The sequence below is a fragment of the Diorhabda sublineata genome, chromosome X, assembly GCF_026230105.1.
Source record: "Diorhabda sublineata isolate icDioSubl1.1 chromosome X, icDioSubl1.1, whole genome shotgun sequence".
Classification (NCBI taxonomy): Eukaryota; Metazoa; Arthropoda; class Insecta; order Coleoptera; family Chrysomelidae; genus Diorhabda; species Diorhabda sublineata.
The window spans coordinates 3,105,691-3,126,785 of NC_079485.1; the positions used below are offsets into that span (position 1 = coordinate 3,105,691).

General features: G+C 31.9%; 1 long non-coding RNA gene across 1 annotated transcript; it reads right to left on the reverse strand.

Moving 5' to 3' along the window:
• Nucleotides 1-8,244: 8,244 nt before the first annotated feature.
• Nucleotides 8,245-19,615, reverse strand: LOC130451098 (uncharacterized). The gene is made up of 3 exons (XR_008910670.1): nucleotides 19,465-19,615; nucleotides 9,065-9,169; nucleotides 8,245-8,459 (listed from the first exon to the last, which is right to left on the reverse strand). It is a non-coding gene; the product is annotated as an uncharacterized LOC130451098 (long non-coding RNA).
• Nucleotides 19,616-21,095: the final 1,480 nt, after the last annotated feature.

Consider the following 21,095-nt stretch of genomic DNA (forward strand, 5'->3'; position numbering starts at 1 on the left):
AGGCTTCAGAAATTATATATTATGTTCATTATCCAACAGATACCCGACAAATTTCTAGAATACAATAAACCTGCATATATGTACTTTGTTGATTTGACCAAAGCTTTTGAGAGTGAGTAAGATTAAATAATATCTTAGAGAAAATGGAATAAATCATAGACTAATTAATCTAATACAACATATTAATACCAGTCAAAACAAAATCAGACTGGGACATACAACAACAGAAGATATAAATGTAAACACAGGAATCATACAAGAAGACTCTTTATATTTAATTTCATAATGGATAAAATAATAGAAAATCTGCCCAAAGCAGCGGAATTCAAAATAGGAAATATATTCTTTCATGCTGACGATGCTATCCTTATTGCCGATACTGAAGATGATCTCCATCTCATCTAACACCGAGAATACCAAACGCCTAGTGACGTCTAAAGAGCCAATACGGTATAAGTCAAAAATCGACTCAGAATTATGGATTTTGGGATGCCTGAAATATATAGTTTGGAAGAACAAATACCTAAAATACCGAATTACAATCAAGATATAAAACCATTATAAGACCTACCACTGCATATGAAGCAGAAACAAGACCAGATACGAGTAGTAGAGACGATGAGAATCGAAGTGAAAATACAAGATAAAACTCTACATTACCAGAATACGGAATGAACATATTAAATAGCAAAGTGGAATTCAAGACATAGGAAGAAAGAACGCCACAGGGAAGACCACCTAAACGATGGCGGTCCATAATTCATTGTCGTTGTGGAGTGACCACATCACAACAAGATTGTCTATCGATTTTTTTGGATTTCAGAGATTGGTTCAGCCAATCCAAATAACTTGTAAGAGTATTGGAAGATGATTGGTGACCCAAACGTTCATACTTTTTTGCTACAATCATTTGTTGATATATTTTTCGTTGAAATATACAAAAAAGTCTCTGGTCTCACTCGAAGAAAAGGTGATTTGCTCCACAACTTCTCAATTTATCCAATAATAAATCATGCAAGGAGGTATGAACATATAACGTTTTTTGTGTCTATCGTGGACGTATTTTTGTACGCTACATTGTCCAAAATTCCACAAATCCATTCAAACAACTTTTTTGTAGAAAAGTAAACTCCATCACTTGTTTTGACCCCTATTACAGAAGTAACAACTCTAATTGCTTTGAATTATATGTCAAGGAGAATGGCGAGAAACCTTTTCACCGATTTGAAATTCATTTCACTTATCGCCTCAATAAATTGAATGCTAATTATAAGGGTTGATGTTTACTTTTGAGAAGGAAAGAAATTGAGGGAGTTCGCAGTTCTGTCAAAAAAGATCATTTAATATGGCATTTAAAAGGAATGTATTCCTCATTAGATTGAAATTTTTGCTTGGAATATTTCCAATAAGGGTCAAACAATAAAAGTAAAAATTTGGCTTATTTCATTAAAAGAAGCCTATTTAAGTTTGCTAGTAATATTGGGTATGTCAGTAAATTATTCTTCTTTTCCCTCCATTGTTATTGGTCATTCTTTGTGAGTGGGGGAATTCAAGGCAAAACGGAACATGCATGCAAAACGGAACAATTAAATTACTTTGAGACGACTAGGGCCATCTATTTGTTGAGTAGTGTACCCAATCACACCCGCACTCCCCGCAGTGGGTCAATGACTGTGCCACGTGTGACAGCGGAATTTTTTCGTATTTTGATGTAAAATAAGTCATTTTTGATCAGCCTGTACTTTTGTTGTATTATGTATTATAAATTAATTGATACGACACAACACTTGTATCATTTTGTCTCAATTTCAGTATCTAAAGAATGAAAACAGGTTAAATACCCAAACTCGAAATTTCACATTGATTCAAAAGCGCCTGAAAGGTAAAAAGGACTTGGGCAAAATGGACCGATACACCTTCAGAAAATTGGATCAGTGATTTGAAGTAATCTTTTATTAATTGTTTTAGATGGTTAACAAATATATAAGGAAAACAAATAAACAGTAATGGGACGAGAATATGATAAGAGCTATCGAAAAAAAAAGAAATGGGATTTAAAAAGGCAATTGCAATCTATAACGTTCCAAAGATTTCGCTAAAACGATGATTCGACACATAATCTAGAACAAGCAACTGTAAGAAAATTAGGACATTTTGAGCAGATATTTAGCAAGCAACTGGGTTTGTATCTTAAAGACATAAAGAGCCGTTACTACGGCCAACTTCAAAATAACTTACCTCACAATTTCGACCATGACACAGAGCTGGCTAGTAGATATTGGGTTGAAAATTTCTTAAAGCAAAACGGATTCAAGTTTCCGCAAACCAGACGCCACTTCAGGAGCTGGGTCATCAGGGTTTAATGCAGTGGCAGTCAATAACTTGCTTAATTGATTATAGAATACAAATTCACACCAGAAAAAATCTTCAATGTTGACGACATGACTACGTTAACGAAATGTTTGCCGCAGATTGCTGGTACCAAAGGTAAGAAAGAAATGGGTGTGTTGACATCTGCGGAACACGGCCAATTTGTACCCGTCATATTTTGCATGGCAACTTATGGATTCTTCATGCCATCAATATTCGTTTTCCAACCAAGAAGGATAAATGATAATTTAATGAGAAATGACCCACGAGGTTCTTGGGCCATGTGTCATGGAAGTTGTTGGATACAGAAGGATACATTTACGGCATGGTTCAAGAAATTCATTCTGATTTCAAGAGCAGGACTTTCACTTCACGAGCTACTCACTCTACAAAAGATCGGGAATTCATCGTAATCGACCTCAGCCGTCTACTTCGGTGGATATTCCTCGGATGTCAAATATTCGAGGCACAATATCAAGAGATGTATCGCTTTCCATGATTACTAGCAAATAATAATACTGTAAAAGATTTTCAGAAGAATCACTAATCCTAGCATTAACTTCAGAAACCAATCCACATGTATCCGACCGAAATAAAAAAGAATATAGCGACTTCCAAAAATGATAATGCCTCTTTCAAAAACATCAGCCCCCAAAAAAAAGACGTGGCAAAATAGCAGTGATAACATCTTCACCATATCATATCGGAAGGATCTTGATATAACATATCGAGCAACTGAAACAAAGAGGATAAAAAAGAATCTTAATCTGGAAACAGAAAAGAAGACCAATGAAGGAACAAAGATAAAAAGACAATACAAAATAAGGGGAAAACGTGAAGGATTTAACATCTGATGATGAGGAAGACACGGAGTCCTTCTATTGCTTTCATCTCTTTTCCGAGTCGAACGAAAGATGGGTGCAATGCCCGATTTGTCTCCTGTGTTCCTTACATTAGACTGCGGACATTAGGTTCATTAGGTTCATTTTGCCCTTTAACGTGGTCGATTTTACCTTCTTGTGCAGGCAAAATGGACGGTATCGAAGATTCTGGAAATCATCCAATACCTTCGTATTCCCTGATTTAATTGAAGTGTGATTTATAAAGAATGAAAACTGATTACTAATAAGTATATTCCATAAAATGTTTCTAGAATACAAATATATTTTGTTGATCCCACCAGTTTTTCCTTAAATATACCACTTAACCTTCAGTTCCCCTACTAGCAAACCCTCATTTCCAAGCCTCAATGTAAATCTCACTTCCTGATGATCTAGATTTCTGTATTCTATAGAAAGCTGCCCCTTATGATATACACCAATTCTGAATGCCATAGAAGGAAACAGGTGGTGCTTATCAAATCTACAATAAAGTTTCTTCCAAGCAAATAAAATTTCCTATACTTGAGTTCCAGTCTTTCTCTTTGTTTTCCCACAGTTTAGTATACATGTAAATGTATAATATAATCAATATTCATAACAGGATTGTTGTTTAATTGATTTGTTTCTAATAGCGAGGCTCTAGTGTGGCTAGTAAATTATCAAAGAATCAAAAATTCTTTAGAGCGTCAAAACTTGATTAAGTATGAAGGATTGAAAAACTGATGTGCTCCATAGCTTTGTTTCTTTCCATCCTATTACCAATTTGATATTATAATATGTCAAACACGTTATATCACAGTTAGCAAGTAAAAGTTTGCGTGCTCGTTTTATATAGTGGAACTGAAATTCAGTTTTTTTAGTGTTCTTTTTTATTCTCATTTTTCTATCATATCATAATATTATGAAATGAAAATGCTTGATAATGTCCTGAAATATGTATGAATTTAAAAATGAGGTGATAGATAAAACCAGTTTCATTTATATTTGATTGATCACGCAACCCTTTGATGAATAAAAACGGACATTACTCGTCAATAATACAACATTGTGGACAGCATTGGTATATATCATGATAATCGAAGACAAAATTATAATACAATATGATGCGAATTTTAGGAACATAGGTTGACATATTTATATTATTTTTCTTCTTATCCATAGTGTTACAAACTCGTCCACGACATGGACCGTGAAGCCGTCGGTTATATTGGAAGTCTAAAATTTGGCGAAAGTGGAATTAGTTTGATGTTTGTTTTTATCAAAGCGACGATTTGTTTAAATTGATTTTTTATAAGACTAGACAGGCCTTTTTATTTATTCGTTTATCTATTTGGAATTCTAGAAATTTCTTTCTGATATACAATCAAGCTTGTTCAGCAGTTTATAATGGTTTATAATTAAAAGTCATTATGAACGGAACGGAAAGAAATAGAAAAGTAACCAGTGAATTTAAATAAATCAGAACAGTAGTTATAAAAGTAATGAATAGTGGATAATCATTATTAAATAAATTAAGTAAGTAAAAGACAGTGTTTATATTAATTTATCCCTTCGTTGAAAAATAGTTTAGATAAATTAGAAAATAAACAAAACATTGAACTACTATTTTTTATTTATTAATTTAGATCTAGATTTACATTAAAACATTTCACACCTACATCTTGAAACAGATTTAAAAATAATAAATTCTCTAAGATCCGGTCCTGAAGCTAGGAAAAGCATAAACCAATCAATCATTCCGTCTTCTGGATTAGGGAGAAGGTAAGATTCCGGATTTTCCATTCCAGTTGACGACTTTTATATTTCCTTCACGAGAATATTAAAATTACGTCGGTTTTGCTCTTTTTTCTCTCGGCAATTATTCATTTCTCGTAATTAAGCGAGAATCCTGACTGTATTATGCTAGCTGCGTGAATTGAGAATGAAATATTGTGTTATATTCCTGTATTTGTGTTCACGCAAAAACTATAACTCTCTCGGAAGTTAGTCGTTTCCCGAAATAGAGATTTTAATTTCTGATAAAATTGACTAAACTCTAAGTAGCTATTGGAAATCCAAATATGCGAATTATACCCACACTTATTCAAAATGAACTTTCTATTTTCTATAGATGCTTCCTCCTTGATAACTAAGTGGTTAGGTTGAGTTTTAGTTACTTCAGACTTTACAAGTGCCTAGGGATATATTAGCATCGACGTTCTCATTACTCGTACACTTGTCCGCAACTTCTTGGAAAAAAAAAAAAAATATATATATATATATATATATATATATATATATATATATATATATATATATATATATATATATATATATATATCGTTGATCGATGAAGATCGAGTTGCAGAGGAACTTAGAAGTTGACAATCCATTAGGTAGTGCGAAAAAAAATTAACTTACAATTTAAAAGCAAACTCTAAAGTTCAGACGAATAATAATTAGTTTTAGGTTGAACTAATGGACTTTGATATATTTTTAACATAATCTATTTCTTAAAATGTAAACTGAGGCATGCGTGGATAGAATATAGCCAATACTGCAAGCGATTAACCAAGTTCTTATATTAATGCATTTTTTTGCTACGTCAGATGGAGATTATTTTAAAAATACACCAAAATATTAAAAGATTCCTCATACTTTCAGTCGATTAAAGCCATCTAGAAAAAATTTAAGTAACCCACATTCGTAAAATAGAGAGGGTATCTCATAAGTGATGTCGGTTTCATAGTCTCTCATTCTATAAAAAGTATCATTGCTTTACTTTCTTCTAATCATTCTTTCTTGTAGTACATTTTTATACTAAATTGTGGGGAGTGCGATGGATATTAAATTCGTGGTTTGTATCTACATTATTGGAAACAAAAGTTTAAAGCAGCCATGGCAGCAAGGAAAATATGTGAAAGGCGAAGACACATTTGTTAATGAGCGAATGATTAAATCATTTTAACAGTAGAAATTCCGAAACTTATGACCCCCCTCGAACCGCCACTTTGATAATTATACCCCACTATATTTCTCATAACATTTTCAGCATAGAGAAGAAAAAAAAATTAAAATAATATCGAAATTAGTTGAAACCATGTTTTTCTATTTATTTACTGTCTTTCTAGTAGGTGTTCTAGAGTTGTTGTATAAAAAGTCTTCGATCAATTTTGTTATTGTTGATAATTTTATTCAATAACCATGCGTCCATAGCCGCCAAATCTAACAGATTTGTATGGACTGGCCAACCACCGTCTATGAGCTGCCTATAATGTATATTTCCTGCTCATTGCATCTACAACATCTACTCCATACTTTTTGCTGTTGTAGAAAAGCTCTTAATGCATAGTGCCGACCATTAGAGCATTTTTATTTGGTTTTGTCTGATAAATAGTCAAAGTTGTGTTACCAGTTTTTAGAAAAGACGTCCAAGATAAGGGAAGGCATTTATTATAGAATTTGCATCTTTATAAACAGCCATTTAAAGCTTTTGACCTTATTTATCTAGCTTCGAGTTCATGAACTCGGTAACGGCAACGGCATTTAGATGGAAAAAGCTGTTCGTCAATCCTTATATATGGGTATGTAACAGGCTTGTGCATTTGCTATAAATTTATAGAAGTACTTCATTATCTTACGGAAACGAACATTGTTGCCTCTATTATAGGATTGTCCCATTTCCAATCCAAATCTAAGTTATGTGCACCAATTGCACTACGTGTGTAGAGTACAGCAAACGTCTCCAATTCTTCCCTTATCATATACCAATCTTTATCTTGTAATTCGCGTCGCACCTCTTCCTTAGTACTCTCTAAAATATGCTGCATCATTTTTTATTTTTAAACTTGAAATTTCCATCACTTTTACACTTTTTATTTACGTTGCGCTTAGCATGTGGAGTTGGTCCAACGCGATCCCTAAAAACATTTTGGATTCCATGCCTTCCAGGTGTACTAACAGTCCAGACACACTACCATCGTGAGAAACAAGTATTGAGCGTATTAACGTCTCAAAACTAAGGTTTGTCAAATAAGATTGCCGACCGCGACAACCTCGAACTCCTCGTCCTCGAATTCTTTTCCCTGACTTGGCAATTCATCTTGACCTTCAGTCACGACGATCATCAAACCCGCGTAACTAACCAGAATTACTCCTTAAGATCTTCACGGGACTAAAATGACCCCGCTGTAATTATAGGTAAATCGCATACTATTTTATCTAAAAACATATTTAAATCAATAAATTATGAAAAGTTCAAAAGTGTCACGGTATTTTTAGAAAAAGCAGAAAGTTATAGATGAAGCTTGAGGGTGGCGTTGGGTCCAAAATGGAACGATGGCGCTCCTAGTGTTTATAGAGGAGAATTAAAGATCATTCGCGCTCATGTTGTCCATCTTCGTAGGATATTAAGATTACAAGGGAAGCAGTAGGAAGCCAACCTAGTACCAACATCCACCGATTATCGAACTTCACTTGATCTTATAAAAATATCATACATTTAAAATCATTACACGCATTAAACCGTTAACAACTCATTGCCCTACCGAAAGAATACAGTTTTATTAGACGCATGTTATATTCGATAAAAACTGAATTTATCTAACGAAATGAATAATCAGTACTTAGACAAAGGATAATTACCAGAGCCAATCGTAAAGAGAGGTCGATGCGAGAGGAAAGTCTTGTTGTGTGTCTGGTGGAATTGGAGAGTTTAGTGACCTTCGAAATCATTCCAAATGGTTGCGCTTTCAATGTTGAGGTATATAGTGGACAGTTCATGTGAATGTATGAAGTGTTATCAGCGAAATATGCAGGTTTCGTTAATCAAAAGCGGGGTCTCTCACAACAAGACAATGCTAAATTGGACTCGTACCATATCCAGCATACAGCAGACTAGGATACCACTATACAATTACTCTGAGTGGCTGTGTGCTTTAATCTTATTCTATAAGACGCATAATTATCCGTACTACCAAAAAAAAGTACGTAAAGTATTTAAAATTACAGTAAACTTGTTTTAAGTTTTTTATTAAGAAATGAATAGCATAAAGTACTACAATCAATTTATTACATCAAGTAAGAAATACGAGGGCTGCTACTTGATTGAGGAACTTCCATAACATATGATTTGAACCATCAATCGCTTCTTCAGGTATAGAAAAACGTTGACCTCGTAATTTTTGCGATTTGATTCCATTTTTGTACCAAAATGAATGATTAATGTACCTGTGAACAAGTCAAATAGCACTCGTATGACAACACGTTCACCATAAAAAACGTCAAGTTATATGATGGCCATGTCAGATTTGACATATTCACATCAGTATTGGCATATCTTAAAACTTAAGTAACAACCTTCGTATATTGATTTTATTTTTTCATACAATAAGATAAAAAAGCCTATATTATATCAATATTTAATAAATCGCACAAAACATAATAAATAACAGATCGAGTCAAGTAGTGATGATATTTGTAATAAAAAAATATCTAACAATTATATTTCAAGCAAAAGTTAACAGAATAAATGGAATCGAACATGAAATCCACAAACGGTTCATACAATGTTGATTAAATCTTAATCAATTATTCATATTATTTCGTATACGAAGTTTTTATTCAGAGTTTAATTATTTTGATTTTGATAACTGTACTCTAACTCTAAACTTCTTGGAAATACTTATATAGATGGAACAGCTTATATTAAATAGCACTGAAATTACTTTTATTTTTTCGGAAATTCAGAATTAGAGAACTGAAAATAAATCCGAATATCGTTCAGATTGAAATTCTTCCACTGCACCTTATAATAATTAATGACCCAAACTTACGGTTTTGTCAATTTTTTCGAGAATCATAATAAGCTTTATTATTTGGATTCAGTTGTTTTGACCGATAATCCTGATCTTGTTTGGACATCGTTGACTTGAATGGTTCTAAAAAAAATATTCTGAACTAATTTTTCAGCTAAATTACATCTAATCACAGTGTTTGATATGTTGCTATTAGATTATTGTTCGTTTCTAAATTATAATCAATTTTCTGTACCTTTCAGTTATAGGCTGGTTTTCGAGATAAATATCTATTAATTGAAAAAACAATTTCATTTAGCAATAATGAAAACCACTGGAAAATGATACGAACTATGGTCTCTTTGACAATTGAATTAGCTTATTTAATTATGCCAGTTATTAACTAAATTATATTAAAATTTATCTACTTGGGAACCATGCTGTAAAGCTGTGTTAAAAATTGTACCGAGGAGGTACTGTTTATTTCATGTACCTACTATAAAAATCAAAAAAATTTCAATTGAAGACAATATGAAAGTGGCAAAATCTGATGCCAGCCCCGTGCACCCAACACAACATTCAATTTATATCTGCTTGGACAATAATATTATAGAATCCGAAATAAAAGTGGGTTGTCTAAATTTAGATAAAAAATTGTAAGACCCAAAACCGAAACCTACATTTTACAGATGAAACCGAAAAATCAGAAGTTGTGTATATCATCCCCCATATCTGCCGGTTTATGGTTTAAACAACATTCTTCCAAGTCAAATGGAATGAAGCGAGAGAAAGAAAATATATATTTTTTACTTCATCCATCAAGGGTAAAACGGTGTAGACATAAGAGCCGAAATACATTTAACACAGCTTCTGTCAACGAGTAATTTTTTTCTAACCGAATAATTCATTCTGATTTTTCAAGGAAAATAGAGGTAGTGAATAGTCAAACAACATGAAGGCAAACCAGAAAACCGTAAAAATATACCTTAACAATATGATAGATTATGTGAGCATTGTTTAGATATATAAATTGTTATCTCATTGTTAGTAATGTGGATTACAAGTTTTCTTCAAAAATTTCATTCTCATTTCGATTCACTATGAATGAAAAACAGAAAACTAATACACCAGAAGGCATTTTCAGTATAATATTAGATATAACCATGAATTGATTTATTGGTCAGTCTAAGAGGTCCCTCAACAATCGGTTAACCTCTAAAAAAGTGACAGTAAATTATATCCAGATAGATACTCGTTGGCCGAACACGTTTTCTATGGAGGTCATTCAATAGACAATGAATCTGTGAAAGTTTTAACAACCGAAAATAACTACAAAAAACACATGTTTATAGAAACAACATATATTGCTGAAAATTTCATAAGAACTTCATAACATTCATAACGATATAACCTATCAAAGCTCAACATCAATCATTTTAAAATTTTAGGAAAAAATATGTTTCACCGCAATTCTCGTTTAATTAATGTGAGTCCCTGACTATGAATACGTATATATTCATTTATAAATTTTCAAAAAAGATTCAAGACATCACAATTCTCAATTAATTATTTCAAGTAATTTTTAATATTGTTATAGTTTTATACTTCTTTCAGAAAAACCGGATGATGAATACCTATGTGTATTCGACAGCTCGGAATGAATATGGTTGATTCCAAGGCCTCAAGACCAGCAGTGAATGTGTTAGTATCAGCAGTGTTTTTGATGGTAACCATATTATTTTTATGTTTTAGCTTTTCATTTCCTCGGTGCCTCCAAGAAGTAGGCAGATTTAGGCCTTGGAATCAACCAGGAAAAGAGGTGATTCGTTGCGTGGAGTAGGCCGATTGAGATCATGAAATCGGATCACTTCTTACCCATGAACGAATAACCAAAGTGGGAACCGAAACGTCGCGAATTTTTAAAATTCCCACGCGTTTCAACCCGTGCAACAAGTTCTTTTGTTCATAATTCTGACCGCGGAATCCTTGTTTCCTAACCTTTTTTATATTATAATCTTCGCTTTTGCAAATCTATAAACTTTAGAGAAAAAATTTATCAAATTTTCCTAAAAATATTTAATTTGCAATAGCGTCTTTCAAAATATAAGAGCGTTTTCTAAATATCACATCTAAACATAACAGATCGCATGCGTTAGTTCTTTAATATGAAAGTTAATAACTTTTTGATTTTTCAAACTTTGCTGGAATGGGCAGGTCAATAATCATTCCAACGATTTTTTTCTCAATAAACTTATTCGTGTCCATTCCAAAGGAAATATTCATTTATTTTTGAAGTTTTTATGAAGTGTACACAAGTCTAACAGACATTGTTATTAGAAGATCAGCCATTCATGTGAAACAACCACACCCATACAGTTTTGGTTTTTAAACGGGTTTGTTTTGATTGGCTAAGGAAAATATAAAATTATTCGACAAGGGAAGCTGATTATCAAGTTTACAGCTGTTTATTGTAGGGCGTGATTAAACGAATAAATTGGTTAGTTCTGTAATATTTTATAGCTCATAAAAATTTGTATATTATAGAATTAAATATTCATATTTTATTTCGTGCTGCAGTTGTTCAGTGGATCTTATGAAATATAAAAAATGTGAAGTGTCTATGTTGGATTTTCACAGTAAAAGGAGTCAAAATTATCTCTCACTTTTATAGAATAACATATTAGTTCAAAAAAATTTAAAAACACACGTTTGAATAGCAAACCTAAGTGAAAATAGAAGATACCTACTTATATAAGTAGAATAACTTATATAGAGCGCCACTTTTTACACTAAAATATTTTTTATTAATCACTCTATCCTTAGTTGTGGTGTCAGAAACATTATTTTTAATTTTTAGTTTGGTGTGCTATTGCAGAGTGTTTTTTAGTCATGTAAACTATTATTTATTTGTATTTAAAGTCGATAACTTATCCACTTCACCCATTGCCTTCGTTTGATAAGATAAGTGATTTTTAAGGCCCCTTTCTGCAATACCGCGTTTTTCTTCGATTATGTAATCAAGCTACGCTCATATATGAGCACGTCCATTGGTAGTTGTCACAAAGCTTTACCAGAAATTAGATATAAAAAAATTTTCCTGATCAGTATCAATGCAAAAATTTTATTTTGAATAAATCGGACGTTTAAGGTTTTCCAAAAAGAAATTCAAATATTTCGTTACATACATACCAAACTGATCAAGATCATGGCACGAATTCATGTAATCACTGAATAATAAGCGTGTCAAAAATTAACAAATTATTAATTTCAATGTAATTAAGTGAAATTGCATTTCGCACACTAATAGTATATCGATCGCTTTCAAAGTAGCAATAGAGAACAGCTGTACCAAGTACGTCAAAAAAATCATTTTAATAATCCCTTCAAGTACAAGTGATGATTGGAAAATTATTTACAGCCGTATGTATTTATGTAGTTGCAAGTAAATGTAAAACTCTTAAGAAAATATACAAAAGAATCTTCTAAAGCGGAAGTTATAGAACAAAAGTAGGTATTTGGATCAAATATTATAAAGTGGTATTAAATTCATTGGTGAAGCTACGGGGAACGGTTCTTCGCACGTTTTTGATATTTCTGGTAAACATATTATATTTATTGTATTGAATTCACGTTTGAAAAACACAAAACTGATAATAGTTTGAACTAAATAACAAAGTAAAGTATGAATATTTTTATTTCAATATTCACTAGTTTATACAAACAATTGCAAACAAGCAGATTTGTCAATTAATACTATTGCATGTTCATTGTGACAGAGATTAACAGCCTAAAGAAATGGATGAGAGATGGGAACCAATACATAAAAACTGTTTTAAAATCAATATACAGGAAAATAAACTAATTGCGTGGTTATTTTCATTTCAAAACGTATATCAAAGCATAGAAACTTCTATATATATATTCAATCTTTTGTTGAGTCTACAGTTTTTTTGTAGCTTTGCAAGTTTGCTGAATCGAATTTTAAATAGGTACAATTTCGCGAAAATATTTCCAAACCACACAGAAATATACTGGAGAAATATAGTAACACAATCAACGATTCCTGCGTAAATTTTTTATAAAAAATTATCTTGGAACTCCTGGTAAATTTTTGTTTTTCGTACATCGTATTGAAACAGCTGCCTCACAATTTTAAGTATATTTGATCCGTTCAGCAAAATAATTTCAATATCAATGTTATTTTAGACACTAAACATGAGGCAAACAGCCACTCCCAAAAAAGCGTTTCCTTACATTCGCACTCAGATAAGCAGATGAGCCTATTTGTTTCAAAAGACGAACACAATAATTTCCTAAATAGTGAACAAAATGTTACAAAACATTTTTCCTGTACAACGACGACGTCTCAAGTGATTTCCTTTGCTTTGTCACCCTCGTTTGCTCGAAAATTGTTTTAGTAAAAGTTTTCTATAGCCATGAAAACTTTTTACCAAAGCTACACTCGAAATATGTTGGCAATTTATCGGGATATATACGAAAAATATTAGGTGAAAATTGGAAATATAATTTCACACTGCTATATTAATTAAATAGTTCTCAGAAGAAAATTCTTTCCTACCAGAAGATAGTTCAGTTCAGAAGATTGTTTCAGAAGTTCTGATTTGAGTTCAGAAATAAGAAATGGGAAATTATTAACAATAACAATTATTGCAAGGTCATATTAATTCAATTCTAGTAAACAATGTGAATATATAATAAAAAAATAAGTACTACGTATCATCTTAACAAAATATGTCATTAAATATTGTGGATATTTATCTTTTCGAAAAAACCTAGTTTAAGATCTAATATACTGGCTAATTTGCATTCCTGTTCATTTAAATTCAAAGTAAGTAAAAAAGTAGAATAAACAGAGTGAATAGAGAATGTAGAAGGAAAAGATTTTGTTTTACTTTGTAGTAATTATTTTTTTCTAGCAAGGAAACTAAAAAGGAAACGAATACACGCGTGAGTTACATATGTATGTTGCAATGGCAAATACAAAGGCCAGCATAAAATTGTACGCTGACGTTTTGTTTTCATTAACATCAAATAAGTCAGTTAATAAGGTACAAAATATCTAGTTTTGATCTAAATCAATTGTATTACGCTGGAGGTATATCGCTAATCGTAATTAACTAAAAATGAGTACATCAGAATGATTATTTGACTAAAAATTAGAAATAAAAGTTTGCTGGAGACATATTAGGGTTTATGTTCAGTTTTTGTTAAGTTTTTGACTACAAATTCGTTCTCAATAATATGATTGTGAATGAAGAGATGCAAAAACTTGAAATATTTTGCCAAAGCTACGTTAACATTTACAACAAAAATCAAAAAATCATTTTTTTGTTTCAGTTCTCATTAATACTTCTTTTTGCAACGTCTACAATTGTTGAGATTTTCGCATAATCATTTTAAGACATTAAAAAAATTCAATTTAAGCTCCCTATTATAAGAAGAAGATAGATAAATGAATTTCAATACTCGCCACCCTAAAAAAACTAAATGAATTGGAAATTACGTTGAGTTTTCTTCTTATTTGATTTATTTGTGCAAATAAATCGGCGATTGTATTTGGTTGCAAGGAAGTCAGAATATCAAAAGTATAAATATCGGCAGCATTATTCGCAAAGTTAAATAAAATCACAGAATTTAATATGAAAACATTCCAGGGAATACGGTTTCCCTTGGGAAAATTATAAATTACAAAGTTCGGCTGATACACATCTTTTAAATAAAACAGGCGTTTAAATATCTTTTTTCTCTTGAATGAGCAAAAACGTTTTTAATGAAACACGCAAGAAAAAAAAAGTATTGGTTATGGTAAAACATATTTTCCTAGACGGTATTCTATATATAAGTATTCGCTTATTTGTAAGCATTCAAATTCTGAAATGGAAATTTGAAAAATTTTATAACATATTTTTCCTAGGCTATATGAAAACTCGCAACCTTTATCGATTTCATTTATCATGTGCATTTCGAATCTTTATATTTATCCTTTATTTCCATATATTTTATGTTCTTCATGCAGCTTTATATTTCTTGCGACAAATATGGAGATTAATGCACGTTTGCCTTATTTGAATAGAAGAATTTCTCACAATATGTTTTCCTACACCGGTTAGAGAAAATCAACTTTTAGAGGCCTGTGCATTTCAATTCTCAATTGTTAAAAAACAATCCGGTTCCTTCAGTAACTTACAATGGTTTACAAATTTCTTAGAAATTTCAACAAAACGTTGGTATCAAATTAATGAATTAATTAAAACATCTCGTTAAAATTTCTGTGGTTTTAGATTCAAATTAATTTTTCATTTGTTGTTAACCGATGATATTACATAAAAATAAATGCTATATTTTTGCCGTTGTACTCTTCCAACTTCCTTCACGTGGATTTTCTTCAACGACATTCATGACCTCCTTTATACACTTATAACGAAAGTTTGTAAATTTGTTTTGGTGCTACTGTACTGTGCCTTAACTTTGAGCAACTGAGAAGATACGAATGAGATAACCTATGTACATGAAACTTCATAAAGATGAAATACCACTTTGAGAAAACTAAAACGACGTACCTAATAGTGTCATTCTTCTTGAAAGAAATAGATTATTGAACAGCCTTATATATACTCCCAAAGAAATGTTCATAAATCTAAAAATGACTCTAGACTAGGAATTATTTATTGGATTCATCCAACAATATAATGAATATTGAAATAGAAGACAAATTGCATATTCCTGCGTAAATTTTACTACCAGGATAAAAAAATTGGGTGTCAAGTGTATCGAAACAAGCAAATGCGGTACAAACAAGCATTAACTTTTATGAAAACATATGTGAGGTTTACCTTGTGGGTTCAGCCACGTAATGCTTTGTAGATCCTTTTTGTGGAGTGTATCAATCCCCGTTATCCCTTTATTCTACTCTATCCCTAATTATTCTCCGTGCAATTCTTTCCATGGTCTTCTCTTTCCGTTGCTTGATTACTACTCTTTTCATGTCCTCTTTTTTCTGAAACACTTTGATCTGGGCCTTCAACTACCTCCAGGATGCTACTGTAGCATACAAAGCTACTGCGTCTTCTCCTTCTCTCAAAAATACCCTAGCTTATTAGTTCTTTGTTTTTAAGTTTAACTTTGAGTTTATCTTTTATTCCATAGGTTCAATTATTCACTTTCATCAATCGTAATCTTCACATTATCTTTCTTTTCGCTATTCTTCACTGCTTTTCTTCTCTTTATTCAATTATCGTATATTTATTTTGTTGTCCCTATTTACTTCTTCACTTTCAAGATCTTCTTATTTGCATGGTATGCTCTATTTGATAATATTTTGTCTTCTAATCGTCTTTCTCCATCACTGTTATTATTCCTAAATATTTATGAACACTAGTCTTAGGGTCGAGAATGGTGGAGAGGTACCACAATAACACTATAAGGTAACTTGGAATTACCAAAAGAACACAATTTGGAATTCCCGGGATCGAAGGATTATTGTTTTATTGAGAAAGTTATTCCGGGAAATGTGAACCTGTATTAAGTACTTTTAAATGCGAGGGCACATGGCGTTGTCGCCATATATTCATTCCTTTTCAAAACAGTGCCAAAAAGTAATACAACTTGAAACCAAAAGAAGAGATCAGCAGATGTCAAAATTTCAATATTACGCGATTAAGCTTTCCGTCGGATTTAAACGAAAAATTTAGTTTAAAGAATATCAAAAAAATATTACTTCACAATAAACGAGAAATTGTTGAAAAAATATTGCGTATTCTAAATATAAATTACAAAATTTGATTAGGAAAGGCTTTAAATAACTAGAATGGAATAATATATGTAGAACATCTGAATGGATATTTTTTAAAAAATGATTCGCAGCCGAATTTCTATAAAACTTATACAATTTCAAATAAATTTACCTTTAAACCTTCATCTAGTTTATTGTGTCCCTTATTAGTAAAAGTATCCTTCATTCCAAGTTTTTCAAATATTTATAATTCCGTCGGAACTTTGTGAATGTATAAATTTCGAATAAAATCAATGAAAATTGTAAATTATGATTTAACTAACCACTCTCGGTATTTGATAAATAATTAATTTTTGTGTGAATTGCAATCCAGAAGATTCATACACATTTAAATATTTGAAACGGCTTTGTTTTATTCAAACAATATTTTGGAATAAACATTTACAGTTGACCACAACCAATATTTCTGACGAACAATATACAGTGCTTTTCAGATAAAAGTATCCACCTTTAATAACTTTTGTAATACTGGTATTTAGAAAAAATCCAAAAACATGTCAATTTATGTTGGAAGGGGCAAGCATTATGGCTTATTTAAACTTACTGGAAAAGCCACCCCCTCACCCCTAGCAGCATCCCCTTTATTTTTTTAAATTACTTTTCATATTTTTTATCTAAAATTTTGATACTCCTCTTTGAGCTGATTTCAAAAATGTATAATACTTGTAGGTTAAAGTGGTTAGTTTATGAGATAAACAATTTTTCTTTTAAGAGCACAAATTTTACTTATTATTTACTTTCACCTTATTTGCCTGTACTAAAATGGGTTGTACAACAGTTCAAACTCTTTAATCTTTTTAACTGTGCTATTTATTATGAAGTTACAATAAGTGTTCAAAATGAGTACCATTCACTTCCATACAATGGTATAATCTATTTTGAAATGCCTCTCTGACATTGCTTAATACGGCTGGATTTAATTGTCGACATTCATTTTCTATCCTCTCTCGTAAATCATCCAGAGATTCTGGTTGGGTAGCATAAACTTTTGTTTTTAAATACCCCCATAAAAAGAAGTCTAGGGGTGTTAAATCCGGTGACCTAGGTGGCCACTCCATCATCTGCCCCCTTCTACCTATCCAACGAGCGGGGAATGTTTCGTTTAAAAATTGTCGGACAGGCATAGCATAGTGTGGGGGAGCTCCGTCTTGTTGAAATACCAGTAAATCTTCGGAAAGGTTATCATCATTTTCTATTATTGTTGTAATACGTGGGTCAACCCCTTCCCTGAGTAACTCAAGATATGATTCACCATTTAAATTTCCGTTGATGAAGAAAGGTCCGACAATGTGGTCACCTAGGATACCACACCAAACGTTTAACTTTTGGGGATGTTGTGTATGGAATTCACGCATAATATGTGGATCACATTCAGCCCAATATCTACAATTATGCCTACTTACTAAGCCATTTAATGACCATGAGCATTCATCAGAAAAGCAAATATTGTTTAACAATTGTGGATTGTTATTGATAATTTGCGTCATTGATTCGCAAAACTCTAGACGACGATCAAAATCATCTTCATTCAACTCGTGCACCAACTTAACTTTGTATGGGTGGTACTTGAATTTATGTAGAACTCGGAAAACTGTAGAAGATGAAACACCGATCGCTCAAGATTATTGTTGACAACGATTGGGGTTGTTGAGCCTCTAAGCTGACTTGCCCTAAAATTGCCACTTGGATTGCTTCGTTATTTACGAGTCCCTCTCGCTTATGCACTTTATTGCAAACAGACCCTGTTGTGGTAAATTTCTCCATCAGTTGAATTACATACTTATGAGTTGCATGTCTTCCGTCATGTAATTCGTTAAATATTCTAGCAGCAGCTCCTGCACAATTATTATTTTGGTAGTATAAACCTACAATTTCAATTCTTTCTTGCAAAGAGTAAACCATTTCAGAGAAACAAAATAAAATATTGTATCAAATTACACTATCAATAGTGACTACAAATTCTAGTTGACAATGTCAAACTTCAATAAAAAGTAGAGTTTTTTGTTGTTTGGATTTTTTAAGTAGAATAAATAGCACAGTTAAAAAGATTAAAGAGTTTGAACTGCTGTACAACCCATTTTAGTACAGGCAAATAAGGTGAAAGTAAATAATAAGTAAAATTTGTGCTCTTAAAAGAAAAATTGTTTATCTCATAAACTAACCACTTTAACCTACAAGTATTATACATTTTTGAAATCAGCTCAAAGAGGAGTATCCAAATTTTACATAAAAAATATGAAAAGTAATTTAAAAAAATAAAGGGGATGCTGCTAGGGGTGAGGGGGTGGCTTTTCCAGTAAGTTTAAATAAGCCATAATGCTTGCCCCTTCCAACATAAATTGTCGTGTTTTTGGATTTTTTCTAAATACCAGTATTACAAAAGTTATTAAAGGTGGATACTTTCATCTGAAAAGCACTGTATAATATTAATGAAATATCATTATCTTTGCGTAACTGTGAATAATAAATGTTGCCTATTTAAGGCAAGCTAAGCTTGGCATATTATTTATTCAGAATTTAATCAAGAATTAAAAATTATCGATTTCATATACTGCAGATATATTGAAATGAAAAAAACATTTCACCAAATATATTTTCCTAAAATATGATAGCAAAATTAACTTACGGCTCCAATTATTAGGTTTCGCTGAGTGCCCACGAGTTTTCCAATATGCATCATTATTGTAATTCTTCTGATTAGCTTTATTATCTAATGCTTTTTTGTCCATTTTATTATAATTTGACTCCTTAAAACCTAATGGACAATAGTTCACAAAATATAACGTATTAACTCTGACTTTATATATTAACTAAAATATTTCGATTGAGGGATTCACAGAATTGACTTGTGAATTTTCGAACTCTTTTCTAATTTTAAACAACATTATGGGATTCCCTGAGGGCTGGTTATGAAATCTATAACGTGTTTGTTACCGTGTAATTAGCTACAAAATCGAACGTAGTAATCTTGGCTCCTTCTGATAAGGAATTTACTGATATCTTCACCCGGAGGTAAATTCTGAGAATATTCGAAAAAAATACCTATCTTATCGAAGAAAACAGATTTTGGCAAATATTTTAACTTTTAACGATATTGATAACGAGTTAAGCAACATATTTTTTTTATTACAAAATTATTAGCGATACAGTAAAAATTAAGTGTTTTATTTATAAATATTTGTTAAATTAAATTTATGATCGAGGTAATTTTCAAAATAAGTAATATTGTATTTAGGTCCTATAATTTCACGTATTGTTCTGAGTGGTAGATTTGATGATGATCTTTCTTACGTTAAGAGATGGACATTCTGCGATTATGTGTTTTATAGTCAATTTGCAATTGTGGTTGCTACATTTTGGTTCAGGTTTCGCATCAAATAAGTAGTTATGGGTCAGTTGCGTATGGCCTAAACGGAGACGTGTTAGAATAACTTCATCTCTGCGATTTTTCGGTAGTATTGACCTGGTTTTACTGAGTCTCTCACTACACGAAGTTTATGTGTGGACATTCACTATTTGTTCTCCCATTAATTGAGCACTTTACGCTTAAGGATTCATTTAATATCGGCAGTAATTAAAAAGTTCACGCACTTTCACTATTTACAGCTTCCTTAGCGGCCAGTTCTGCCTCTTCGTTTCCTTTTATTTCAGTGTGTGAGGGAATCCAACAAAATGCCCTTTTTTTTGTTGTTGTCTTGTATATATTGCAGTTGTTGCTTGATTTAGATTGCTAAAGGATTTGTGGTGTGAATTTGTTGAAGACTTTGGATTGAGCTGAGGGAGTCTGTGAGTATGAGATGATTAGGTTCGTTTGATGAAACGGCGATGTGTGTAGCTCGATATATTGCATATAATTCAGCAGAGAAAGTGGCTGGGGTTGGAGGAGCTTTTAACAAATATTTGGAGGTTTGTGTAATGATTGAGATACCCGTACTGTCTTGAGATTTCGATGCATCTGTGTAAATGTGTACAAAGTTTTTGTACTCACTGAGTATGATATTAAAGTGTCGATTAGCGTATGGTTGGTGTGGTGTTTGTCGAATTAGGTGAGCTGGGTAATGAATCTGATGCTTTCTATTGTCCATGGTGGAGTGTGAGAAGATTCGATAGAAAGGCATTCAGGAATAAAGAAATTTAATTCGCTTAAATATGATCGAATTCTAGCATAGAAAGGTTTGGGGGCTCTGGGTTTATTTGAAAAAAGATTTGGGAATTTCTTGGAGAAGCAGTTTTGGAGGGTTGGGTTGGATTTTAGTT